General features: G+C 41.4%; 1 protein-coding gene and 1 long non-coding RNA gene across 3 annotated transcripts in view; one reads left to right on the forward strand and one right to left on the reverse strand.

The window, feature by feature from the left end:
• LOC117249869 (prospero homeobox protein 1) overlaps nucleotides 1-12,778 on the reverse strand; it is a 57,405-nt gene that overhangs the window by 26,510 nt on the left and 18,117 nt on the right. The gene's annotated exons all lie outside the window — the stretch shown is intronic.
• LOC144461942 (uncharacterized) overlaps nucleotides 1-12,778 on the forward strand; it is a 241,714-nt gene that overhangs the window by 18,804 nt on the left and 210,132 nt on the right. The window lies entirely within an intron of this gene.

Consider the following 12,778-nt stretch of genomic DNA (forward strand, 5'->3'; position numbering starts at 1 on the left):
TGCATAATGTATCACATGTTATGGTTGTATATCGAACTGTAGGGCCTCTAGTTTTGCAGACCAGGTGAAACACCAATCAAATGAGCCCCTCTCCTTGCCCTTAAATGCGCCGTGCGAAGGCGTAATGAGAGTTTACTCAATTCGCCATGGCAAAAGACAGCAGCAGCGTCAGACGGCCAAACTCCTCCCAGGAGGAAACTAATGTTTTGGTCCGGGAGGTCCAAGCTCGCAGTGTCCGAATATACCGAACTGCAAGCAGACCTCCACGGGCTGATGATGCAAAAGTAGCCTGGGAGGAGGTCACCACAATCGTAAATCAATGGTGTGCTGAATATATACTCCCTATCTGATGCTGTGGCTATTTGTGGTTGGCTGAGAGGGATGTGAACTCATTAGTTTGCAGCTGTGTTAATCAAGTTGGGTTTCCATTACGCGTGCCAAACGGTGCCAATCCCCTTTGGTCTGACATCAGATGTGACGGGACAGTCAATATAGAGATACATTTATGTGCTGATTGCAGATAGTTGCATTGAATAGTGTTTTTTGTGGCTATTTATTTCATTGTTACTGTGCCTGACATTCTGGAAACCTGCCTGTGAGGTTTTGGTGACGTGTGCGCACTGTCCGCTGGTCAGCCAAACTTCGGCTTACACCGGCTGCACTCCGCATGTGCTGACAGTAGACCTGGTTTCAGCTGGCAAGCTCTTAGCGCACCTTTGGCGAAGCCTTTTGGCACGAAACTGTCACTGCACCAAACTGGATCTGTCGACACCTCCCCCTGCGGTGCCGCCACACCCATCTTAGCGTACCTCTGCCAAACTACCAAACTGAGTGCGCCTTGGGTTGCGCTGCTCGAAACTAGCTCTGCGCGGGGTTCGCCACCCTGCGCTGCGCCGGGAAACTAGAGCCCTAGGAATCAAGTCCACAGATGTATTATGAGAACTATATGTACACCAAGAAGGTAATTTGTCTTCCTGGGTTGTTTCTGCAGCACATTAGTGCCTTTCTCCTGACCATGAAAGAACTGGATAATCTACAGATTTGTAAAAGTCATGTATGAGAAAGAAATAGCCCCAAATTCACTGGCTTTAGCTTCTCAAATGCTATTATTTGCAGGCTTCCTTTATTTTCTATTTTAGTAAAACAACTAAAGTACTTGATGATAAACCAAACCATTCACCACATTAGTTTGTAGCCATGATTATGATGACATATGTATAAAAATTGTTTTTTCAGGTTCTGGAGTACTGCACGGATGTACGCTGGATACACATCTCCTCCAGCTTGCTTGCAATGGCTCAAGCATACTGTTGGTGTAGTGCTGCTGGAGTGCACCAGAACATGGCTCTGCCCCTTTTTTTTTCTCAGAGTGAGGAAATAAAATATTTGTATAATCTGTTTTAAATTCATATACATTTTTTAAGTACTTGAAGATCCATTTGTCACTGAAGTCAAGAAAGCCAATTAAAGCAAAAGAAATGGCCAAGGTTGTCATATTGACAACAAGGGGTGTTGACTGATTCACACTGTCAACTAACATGCACGAAAATATTTCACCTTTTAAGTTACTGGTAGTTTTTGATTTCCATGCATATGAAATATACATCTCTCATCTGACGGCTTCTTTATTTGCATTATTAATAATTAAAGCAAAGCTCATCTGACATCACCACAACCAGCCTGGAGGCAGTCAGGCATGCTTTGGCCTGGCTTCCGAGATTGTCCATCTCGGGTGCGACTTGGCACAGTTCAGTGCATTTTAACTTGTAGTGGAAAAGCAAATCAATGTGGCATGGTTTTACTCTCCGTGGCCGAAAGTGCCAGTGGTACTTTTTTTGCAGTACCCCAGTTAGCCACAGGGACAAACTGCCTGCAACACGGACTTTGCCTCAAAACTCTACCACCTACTCTGATTGTCTTTTAGGTCTGTGTTGAAATGATGCTGTACTCTGTGTTTGAGGGACTCAATTGCCACAGCAACCTCCCAAAAATTGTCTGTATCAAACTGATGATGGCAGAACTACGTTCCTCTTTAGAGAGTATAACAACAGTATAAGTGCTCTTTCCATCTGTAGTTTACAACTAATTCTTTGTAAAGGTTCCTCTTTCGGACATGCAAATCAGAGGACAAACCACAGCTGTTGCATCCTGTAAGAGCTGCAGTGTATCACCTTTTTGGGTGCAGGTATAATCTCTAACTGTCAAGTGTGGTTCTCAACCTGATAATCGTCTTTCAAAAGGCAGATATTTCAGGAGTGAATTCACATGTAGACACAAACACACATGCATACACCCAGCCATCCCACCACCTGCCCTCTCACCCACCCACTGTCCCGTCCAGCTCATCACAATCAGCACAATCCAAAAAAACAAGAGAGGCAAGAGACAAAAGACAGAAAGAGAATGGAGGGGGGGGGGGGGCAAAATGCTGAGCTTGAGGAATGCCATTTTCTGTTTACAACCAAAAGGGGGAAAGAGAGAGTGTCAGAGAAAGTGTCAGGGTGCCTCAACTCCCCCTCTCCTTCCCTTGATGGCAGGTGTTGTCAGCCCCCCCAGGCCATGTTGGAAGGGCAAACACACACATCCTTTAAGAATCTGCCCACTTCAACCAGATTCGTTGTAGCTCGGCACATTTTTATAGAGGACAGTATGAATGTGCACAATCAACATAAATCTACAAGTTGTAACACCGAAGGTTTCCTGTGGATCCTGGAAGAATAGCTGTTGTAGGAACTTTTTCAAATCATGTTTTGGTGCATTTCTGCTTCACTAGACAGTATACACTGCAGGGAAGGTTTGTGTGTGGGAAGTTTTTTATTTTACAAAATCCCTATTTCATAGTCATACAGTTCATAGTTACCTCTGCCAAGGAGGTTATGATATCAGTTTGGTTTGTTTGTTTGTGTGTTTGCCAGCAGGATTACAGAAAGACTTCCGGCACTTGGTGAAAGAGTGAAGCATGGACCAAGGAAGAACCTCTTTAAATTTGGAGCTGATCTGAATCATAGGCAGACACACAAATTAGTTTTTACTTTTATTAACATTGTGAGATAGAGTATTTGGCCTCGGCAGAGGGCTGCACTCTCCAAGTGCTCCTGCAGTTCATGGTCATTTTTGGTTTTGTATGTCATTAATGGAAGAAGTTTGGCCTAAGTTTTGTGTGGCATATAGAAATAACTGAATATAGGCCACCGTTAACTGGTAGCACAGATAGGATTTTATCCATATTTACACCTTAAAGGTTACATGTGTAGGATTTAGGGGGATATGTTTGCAGAATTTGAATATATTACAGTATAATAAGTAGGTTTTCTTTAGTATATGATCACCTGAAAATAAAAATGTTTTTTGTAAACTTAGAATGAACTGTTTCTATCTACATAGGGAGCAAACCCTTATCCATGGAGTATGCTGCACCGCCATGTTTTTACAGTAGCCCAGAACAGAAAATAACAAGCACTGGCTCTAGATAGGGCTATTTGCATTTTCACGTCATTGTGTCGGCCACCATAGTTAGCAGCCCCTCCGCAACCAGCAGTTTTGGAAAAACACCTTTTTTTTTCACATGAAACTGTTTTGTTCAGTGTCTTTATTGGTTTAAATCACCTGGTCTGTTTGTTTTGGAGAGGAAGAGACCTCTGTGGAGAATTCAGCTCCCAGTAAAAACCTCCTGAACGTCTGGATCTTAAGTTAATGGAGAAAAAAGGTGAAAACACATTAACAGGTGCTGGGCGAGCGATCTGTCTCTGATGAGCTGTACAGCACTGGACAAATATTATTATTATTATTATTATTATTATTATTATTATTATTTTTTTACCAGTTTAAATCATTTGAGAAAGAAAAAAAAGTAAGCACATATTAAAGGGATAGTGCACCCAGAAATGAAAATTCAGCCATTATCTAGTTACCCATATGCCGATGGAGGCCCTGGGGAAGTTTTAGAGTCCTCACATCCCTTGCGGAGATCGGCAGGGGCAGTGGCTAGCACACCTAATGGCAGACGGTGCCCCAGACTAACGTCCAAGAACACAAAATTGAATCCACAAAGTATCTCCATACTGCTCATCCGTAGTGATCCAAGTGTGCTGCAGCCCCGACATAAAAAGTTGTTTTGAAAAACATCATATGAACTCTGTTTTTAGCCTCACTGTAGCCTGTAGCTCTGACTGCTTCTCTGTGCTCCGCGTTCACGTGTGCGCGCCTGCGCGAGACCAGCAAAAGCATGAGCTTTGCTCACCCATGTTTACATCACGTGACACGTGCACCGCAGGGGGAGACAACAGTAACCACAGAGCTAAAAGATAATTTGCACTATGGTCTTTTAGCAAAGGACTGCCTGACATGTCTGAAGACTTTGAAATTGAGGAGGAACAGCATTTCTTTGTTGAGCCGTATTTTTTTGAGCCCGAGTATACGGACGGAACTCAGGCTACTGGACGAAGCAGCCGCCGCAGCTCATGAGCCTCAGCCAGCCGAGCAGTGGAAACCTGGTGGTGTAGTTGTTTCAAATGCAAAGCAATGCCAACGGATGAGGAATGTCTTTGCTGCTCAGACTGGGAATTGGCGATGCCTGCACTTGAGAATCTGGACATCAGTACTGACGAGACTGCTGCTCTTCAGAGACCGTGCATCGCACACGTGAACGCGGAGCACAGAGAAGCAGTCAGAGCTACAGGCTACAGTGAGGCTAAAAACAGAGTTCATATGACGTTTTTCAAAACAACTTTTTATGTCCGGGCTGCAGCACACTTGGATCACTACGGATGAGCAGTATGGAGATACTATGTGGATTCAATTTTGTGTTCTTGGACGTTAGTCTGGGGCGCCGTCTGCCATTAGGTGTGCTAGCCGCTCCCCCTGCCAATCTCCGCAAGGGATGTGAGGACTCTAAAACTTCACCAGGGCCTCCATCGGCATATGGGTGAGTAGATAATGGCTGAATTTCATTTTTGGGTGCCCTATCCCTTTAAGTTATGAGAGAAAAAAATTTAAACACACATTAGCAGGCGCTGGGCTAGCGGCCTGCTTGCAATGACAATTCGACTCCTTGTAAAAACCTCATGAACAAAAAATACTTAAGGAAAGTTTCAGCTGGTTGCAATCTGCACTCCTCACTGCTAGATGCCACTAAATCCCCCTAAATCCTTACACACTGGACCTTTAAAATAATTTAGTTGTCTTTAAGACCCCAAAATCTGCAAGTTATCAATGGCCACATTTTGACTTTTTATATTTGTTTTGTACCAGAACTATTTTCTTTCCACCAAACTACACCTGCCAACTATATCACCGTGCAGTTCAAGGAAGCATACATCTACTCCTAGCACACTTAGCAGCACTGAGCTAGCTAACATAACAGCTTATGCAAGGAGGATGCCATTAATGTTTACATCTTGTGCTGTCACGAGAACAAGCCTCTCATCCATGAGTAGATGCACGTTTCCTTCTGCACGGTGATACTGTTGGTGGGTGTAGTTTGGTAGAGAGCAAATAGTTCCTACATGAAACTACTTACAACAAGGGGCCTCATTCACAAACAGTGCGTACGCACAAATCTGTGCTTAAACTGTGCGTACGATCGTTTGACGCACAAATCCGGGATTCATCAATATTTTCTTACCCGAATTTGTTCTTACTCTGCGAACAAATTTAGAACTGCCTCAGACCATGCGTACGCACAAATGAGGAAGGCCGAACTGACTTAGAAAATGCAAACATACCTTTTAAGTACATGCGGAGTCTATAAAACCACATTCATGAAAAAGAGATTTAATTAACATTTTTTAAAATAATTAATTTACTAATATATTGGCCAAATGGATTAAATCACTATGAAATTGACACACGTTCACCCTCATCATTGTGACAATTAAAATATTAACAATAACATGAACAGAAAAACTATCACTCCATCAGCGTGCAGATGATCTGTAATGCCGACTGCCATATCCTTAAGGCTGTGGCCCACTGGCCAGGAGGCACCCACGACTCATTTATTTTGCAAAACAGTACAGTGGGAATGCGTTTGGAGGCAGGGGCTGTGAGAAGTGGATGGCTTGTTGGTGAGCATCTTTTGTTCTAGTCTTTTATTTCAATTGCTTTAAGTTAGTATTTTCAGTAAATCTCTATTCCGTTAATGTTAAAATGTTATATTGTTTGGGTGACCGGGCATATGGCCTTACAACATGGCTGATGACACCATACGCAAACCCTGAAACCCCTCAAGAGGTGCGCTATAATAACATACATGCCCACACACGCGCCGTAGAGCGCACTTTTGGCATGCTTAAGGGCCGTTGGATGTGTTTGGATCAGATACGGCCAGTGGCAAACTACTTTATACCCCTGAGAAGGTGTGCAAGATCATCCTGGCATGCTGTGTCCTCCACAATCTTACAATGACCCATGGCATTCCTGTAAGACCCGGCGCCATTGCTTCTAACAAACTGTGAAATTTACTACTTCTCTCCTCGCGTAACCGCTTCCTTCATTCATGAATCAACTCTAGGCAAGCGGTTTCCTTATATGGAGAAATGGGGGCGTGGTAGTATGCTGATTGCAGATCGCGGACACGCGCCTGTCAATTTAGAATGGTTCTGATTTACTAACATACGCACAGTGGTGAGAACAAAATTGGCCGGTACGCACGTGTCATGAATCCGACGGTGATTTTGCGCAAGTACTTATTTTTTGCGGAGAGTAAGAACATTTCTGCGCAGATATTAGTGAATGAGGCCCAATGTCTGTGGATTATCTTCAATAACCGGGTTGTGATTTCTGGAAAGAGACATTGCTGTTTAGTTTATCAAATGCATTTTTCGTGGCGCTTTGAGCACCACAAAGGCCGAGTGCCATCTAGTTCTATTATTTTGGAGAGAAGGCAGACTAGAGGAAAAATTGTTCAGATTTTGGGGTAACTGTCCCTTTAACACAGACTCCTGCCAGATTATTTTCCCAGAAAGACAAAAAAAGCAGACTACAAATTATTTCAAGGCCTTAGTAACCCTGTTGCTCACAAAACAGTAGCTGCTCTGTTTCAGTCTCTATTTTTAAATTACCAGCAATTAAAAGAAGCTCTAACATTTTCTGTATTCTGTATAGGCTGTATTTAACGACAGCCTAAATAATAATATATCTTTTCACGCTACATATCTCAGCCTTCACATATTCAGTCTTCACGATTTATGAAAGACATTAACAGATTTCAATGCTTTGTCATCCAGAGGATTCAAACACTTCACTATGGTAATTACTGATTTTCAGTTATATCTGTATCAGTAGACGAGCTGTTGCTGGTTCACATCCTGATGTTGCCAAATTGCCTGTGTAGCTCTAATTGACAAGACGGGTGAGAGGCGGGTTGGACACTAATTGATTCCTGCTGAGACGGCGGCATCAAGATGTCATTTCAGCCTCTCAAGGCAAGAGTCTTCAGGGCTCTTGCTGATAAATGTGTCACTGCTTTGCGTACAGTGTGTGTTAGACTGAGTGTATGTTTAAAAAAAAAAGAAAAACCTCAGCTGGCAGGGAACTTGCGAGTGAGAGTGTGTGTGAATCGAAAGGAGCTCCCTGAGCAAGCGAGCGTCTAATTAATCCTAACTCCTCCAGTCTTAACGAGGTCTTAATTACTCTCACTGACTCTCTCAAGACAAGACGGCAGAGACCTAAGCATCTCATGCTTACATATATGATTGTCTGGTCAGAAGGCAAGCGGTTTCACTACGCAATTAAGATCCCGTGTGTGTTAATGTGTATGTGCGTGCTTGCTCATCTGTGCCTAAAACAGTTGTCAGCTCAACCCACTTCCCACACAGAGTGAAGTGGCCATTGTGCGTAAGAGGCTCATCTTTAAGAACCAGTTTCCCATAGACAAAGTCCATTCAAGTCCAATTAGGGGAAGCCATTCAGGGCCCTAATTCCCTTACAGTGAATCTGCCTGATCCTTCTAACACATGCTACTTATTGTTCCCAGGGAAGAAGGGGGGAGGAGGGGGAGCAGGAGTAAGAGAGAGGGTGAGAAAGAGAAAGAGACATTGACCCGGATTTTGGAAATATGGTAATGATGAAGGTAATGAATGCAATAGGACAATGAAACAAGACACACACACACATACAGAGACAGACAGCAACAGGGTGCGCTCTTCTACTCAGTCCTACACACACACACACACACACACACACACACACACAGACACACACACACAACCAAAGCCTTGAAAAGAACAGCCTCGCTCATCACAAATAGGATTATCCATGATTCATTTTCCTCCCACAGATAAATATGGTGGATTAACTGGGATTACGAGTCAATTAAAACTAAATTTTAATATAAACCAATATTTGCATAAAATGTGAATAATAAGTAACTGTAATTTTCTTAAAGACTCTAGATATATTCTTCTTATTGTGAACAAATCCCATGAAAAGAACAAAACCAACATTGAGCTCCTAATAAGTATTGCAAGGCTGATATTCCTCTGTGCCATAGAGCTGCATTGTTGTCCAAAAAAACATATCAATGAGCCACGCTGTTGCACTGGGTGACATGTTCCTTTATTACCAGGAACACACACACTGTAGTTAATTTTAAGTCAATCACACATGCACAGTCATGCTGTAAATGCCCACAAAAGCACAAAATGTGTATTCCACCGCATGTGAAAATAGTCCCTCCAAAACTGCACTTTTTCTTGTAACGTTTGCTAAAACAACAGCTGTTTATGAAAATTACTTAAGATTTAAAACAACAACAAAAAAAAACTTTACGTTTGTGACTCAGTCAGTAGGGACGGTTGGGTTTGGGGCAGAATATACGGTATGCATATACAGTAAGAAAGGTTTCAAGTAATGAGGGACAGCCAGCCAGTGATGAATTGTTGCTTTTGTATTTTATTTTAGGAGATTTGCTCACTTTCAGAGAAAAAATATTTTATTTTATAATCTTTATGATTTTCATGCAATCAAACCTTGTATTTTATTCTATTTGTCTGCATTTTTTCTGCAATATTTAAATTAAGTTACATTAGTTTACTATGTAGCTGTTTTCATTGTTAGTGGCGGGGTCTGCCATTCCCATGCTGGATTCAAATGGCCTTCTTATGCACAAGGGATTCATACAAAATAATCTATACTCAAAATTCAGCGTTACTGTTTTTTATTTTATCTAACTGATATTAGACTTTTACTGTTCACTCTCCTCACTCCTCAAACCTCATAACAGAGCTGCATCACTCTAATCTTATGGATTGTAACTTGTAACTAAACTTAAAGAAAGTGCGTCTGGTTTTCATGGTCTTGTGTTTATCTGCCACACAGTGACTGTCAGTCCTTAAAGCTAAATTCCAATAGAAAAATGTTTTCATTCCGATAAATCCCGCTGTGTGTGGCTGTGACTTCATTTACAGGTCGAGCCTGTAATACTGTCCATCTGCTGAGCAAAGTTTCAGGCCAGATATCTTCTTATCTAAATCCATGTTTATTGAGATGAGGGAGATTAATTGAATATCAATTTGGAGATAAACCCACAGATTGGAGATTAGATTGATATTAGCTTTAAAACAATTAATCTCCAAGAGATAAACTCATAAACTGAACCTATGTATTAACTCATTAGTCCTAATTCATCAATTTTCCAAATTAAACCCTAAAGCCACTGTTTATTTGGCCACGTACATCTTAAGCATCTTTCCTCAGATAATTTAAAGTATGACTTAGGCGTGATAAGTAAGCTGATTATGCAAAATGTTCAATGTCAGCACGTATCAGTTTTAAATCACTACTAATCTTGACATTGAGATGTTGGGAGATGTTCATTCATTTACAGTCTTTGGCTCAGAGGTTTTCAGAAAAAGTGAAGCCTGCAAATTTGAAAGGAATGCCAGCATAAATGTACAACCACTTACTTCATTTATTCAGCACATTCATTGCTTTCAAAATGGTGTAGGTGTAACACAGAGAAAAGTCAAATGCAATTTGAAGCTTGAAGCTCTTCCAGGATGAGAAGCACTGTGCAGCATGCATGTATTATATCGTATTTAGGCTGAAGATGATGCAGTGTGTAATTTTGTGGCGACATTCTTGGAGACCTTTAAGGTTTCCATTTGACAGTGTCTCAGATTTAATTTATTTACAACATCTTGAGGATCATCACGGTCAGTTATTAAGGGTGTAACGATTCATTGGTCTGGATAAATATAGATTCAATGATCAATGATTGAATATCATCCATGCAAAGTTAAAAAAATTGATTCATATCAAACTTTATGATACAGCTTTATTTTGAAATTGCTATGGCACATCTGCGTTACCATTTCCGTCCAACCACACCTCCTTCCTAAACAACAGGCAGGCAAATAATCCTAGCAGCCAAAAAAGGACGATGAGGATATTTACTGAAACCATCTCATATCAGTCCTGGGCACCAAAATTGAATTGAATCAAAATCGTACTGTGACAGACTTTGTCATATCAGCAAATGTCAAATTGTTCATCATGACGAATTTACACCTCTATCACTCATTTTTGGCACTTTTACTTAAATTGTAATTTTACGCAATGAAATGTGACTTTTGGGGATATTAAAAAGTTTTAAAACATGTTGGTTTTTTCATAAGCATTTTCCGGTTTTATTTTCTCAGTAACACTAAACCGTGACACTAAACGTGTAACTGAGCACTGTGATACCAGTTTCCATTAATGGACTCCCAGTTAATGACAAATCAGACTCTCACTCGCATGTACTGGGAGCAGGTAGGCTTAGCAACCTTGTGTTTGCCTAGCAACCTGGTGTCCCAGCGACCCTTGTTGCCATGGCAGCCGATGAGGATGTGGCACTGCCACGAGGAAGTGGTCACCACAGATATGAGCCAAAGGGCAGCTGGTGTGTGTGTGTGTGTGTGTGTGTGTGTGTGTGTGTGTGTGGCTGCTCATTTGAATACAGCGTCCTGAATCTGTCGAGGAGCCTTATGCTCCTTTGCAAAACGCGTAGCAGCCTGTAAACACAAAACAATCAGCGCCTTTGTTATAAAGCTGTTGTTCTGTTGTCATCCCTTTCATTTGTTTGTCAGCCCCTCCCTTTGCTCCCGCTGTCATCTTCTCAAAACCCAGTGAAACACACAAACACACACACACACACACACACACACACGCACATATACTTTCCATCATCTCCTTTTTCCTTCCAACTTATTTTTCTTGTCTTACCGTTCTTCATCTGATTTTATTTCATTGTCCTTTTTCTTCCTCACTACCTGTGCATCCTGTCATCTGTCAAATGCTCATGGTGACATTACTTGTCTGGTTTCAGTGTTTTAAAGAAAAGTTCAACTTCTTATTTTATGTGAGCGAGAGTGAGAGTGAAATAGTTGTTGCATGTGTGTGTGTTTTGGGTGAGAGGGAAATAGAGGTTGAGGTCGGGAATGTGTGTGTGTGTGTGTGTGTGTGTGTGTGTGTGTGTGTGTGTGAGAGAGAGGGAAAGTGGGCGTTAACACCCCCCCTCTAACCCCAGGTCGATTAAGGCCAGAAACTCTAATTATGCTACAAAGACGTGACAGACTGGAGCACCCATCTGCGTTATAGGGTAACAGACACACACATATATACAGAGTAACGGAATAATACGAAAACAGAAAAATATCAGACAACAAAATGCACAAAAATCACAAAAAGACGAGTGTGAGGATATGTGATGGTGAAAGTTGTTGGGGAATGAGATTAGAAAACACTCATGATCATATCTTTACACAAAGACACATACCTGTTTACAACAACTCATCTGCCCCATCTGTCACTGATTTTTGATTCCAAAGATACCTTGGAATTCCCATTGTTTTATGTCCAATCTCGGCCCCACACTGACTGCAGTGCTTTTCATATCTCTTGTCTATACAAGTCAAGGAATGAGTCACTTTACCCTGCTCTCTGTCCGATCTCCTTACAACTGTATAGTGCACATGCCCACTGTGGATTTGATCTCAACCTGGCTCAGTTGTAATCATAATACAAACCTGACCTTTTCTGTATCTAGTTTTGATCATCAAAGAGCAAAATCTTATCACCCAGAGCTCTCTTAACACTCTTATCATTTGTCCTGGCATGATCAAATGATAAGTGTGTCCAGTAAACAAGAAAATAGTTTAAGCATTTTCTGTACAGAGTATATCCAGTTTAAGCTGTCTTTTATAGTTTTAATCTTACTCCTAAAAACCTCTTCATCTACTATAATCAATGGAGAGATAATTACATTATATTCAAGATGAAAACAAGCACCACATTTCCACTGTACGGCACGGCCCTACTCAACTCGACTCACTTTTTTTTTTGGTTTTCTATTAGCCAATCAAGGTTCCAAGCGAGCTGAGCTGATAGTAGACGGCAGTTAAAACAATGCACTCCATTGACTGATTTGTCAGCCAGAATAGTCACTAAAATCATCATTTGCACAACACGGACATCACAAATCTGCCATTCTTAAAGCCAAACTACCGTCAATAGCGACTGTAACTATAGATAAAAGGATCCAGCAAGTGTTGAGTTGAAAGTGATGTCACAGCAGTTTCATGCAGTGTCACTATCGTAGTCAGCTGAGAGTCTCACCTACACTGAGGGGGTACTAACTGCAATGGAAAACTAAATAGAAAAAAAAGGACCTGATACCGAAAATTAGTTAAATCGAGTCGAGCCGAATGGTTCACTGGAAATTATGCAAAAAATATCAGTAAAGATAAGTAAAAAAAGACGGAGTATAAAAAGAAAGCCAGAATCTGGAGAGAACAGT

Source organism: Epinephelus lanceolatus, chromosome 24 (genome assembly GCF_041903045.1).
Source record: "Epinephelus lanceolatus isolate andai-2023 chromosome 24, ASM4190304v1, whole genome shotgun sequence".
Lineage (NCBI taxonomy): Eukaryota > Metazoa > Chordata > Actinopteri > Perciformes > Serranidae > Epinephelus > Epinephelus lanceolatus.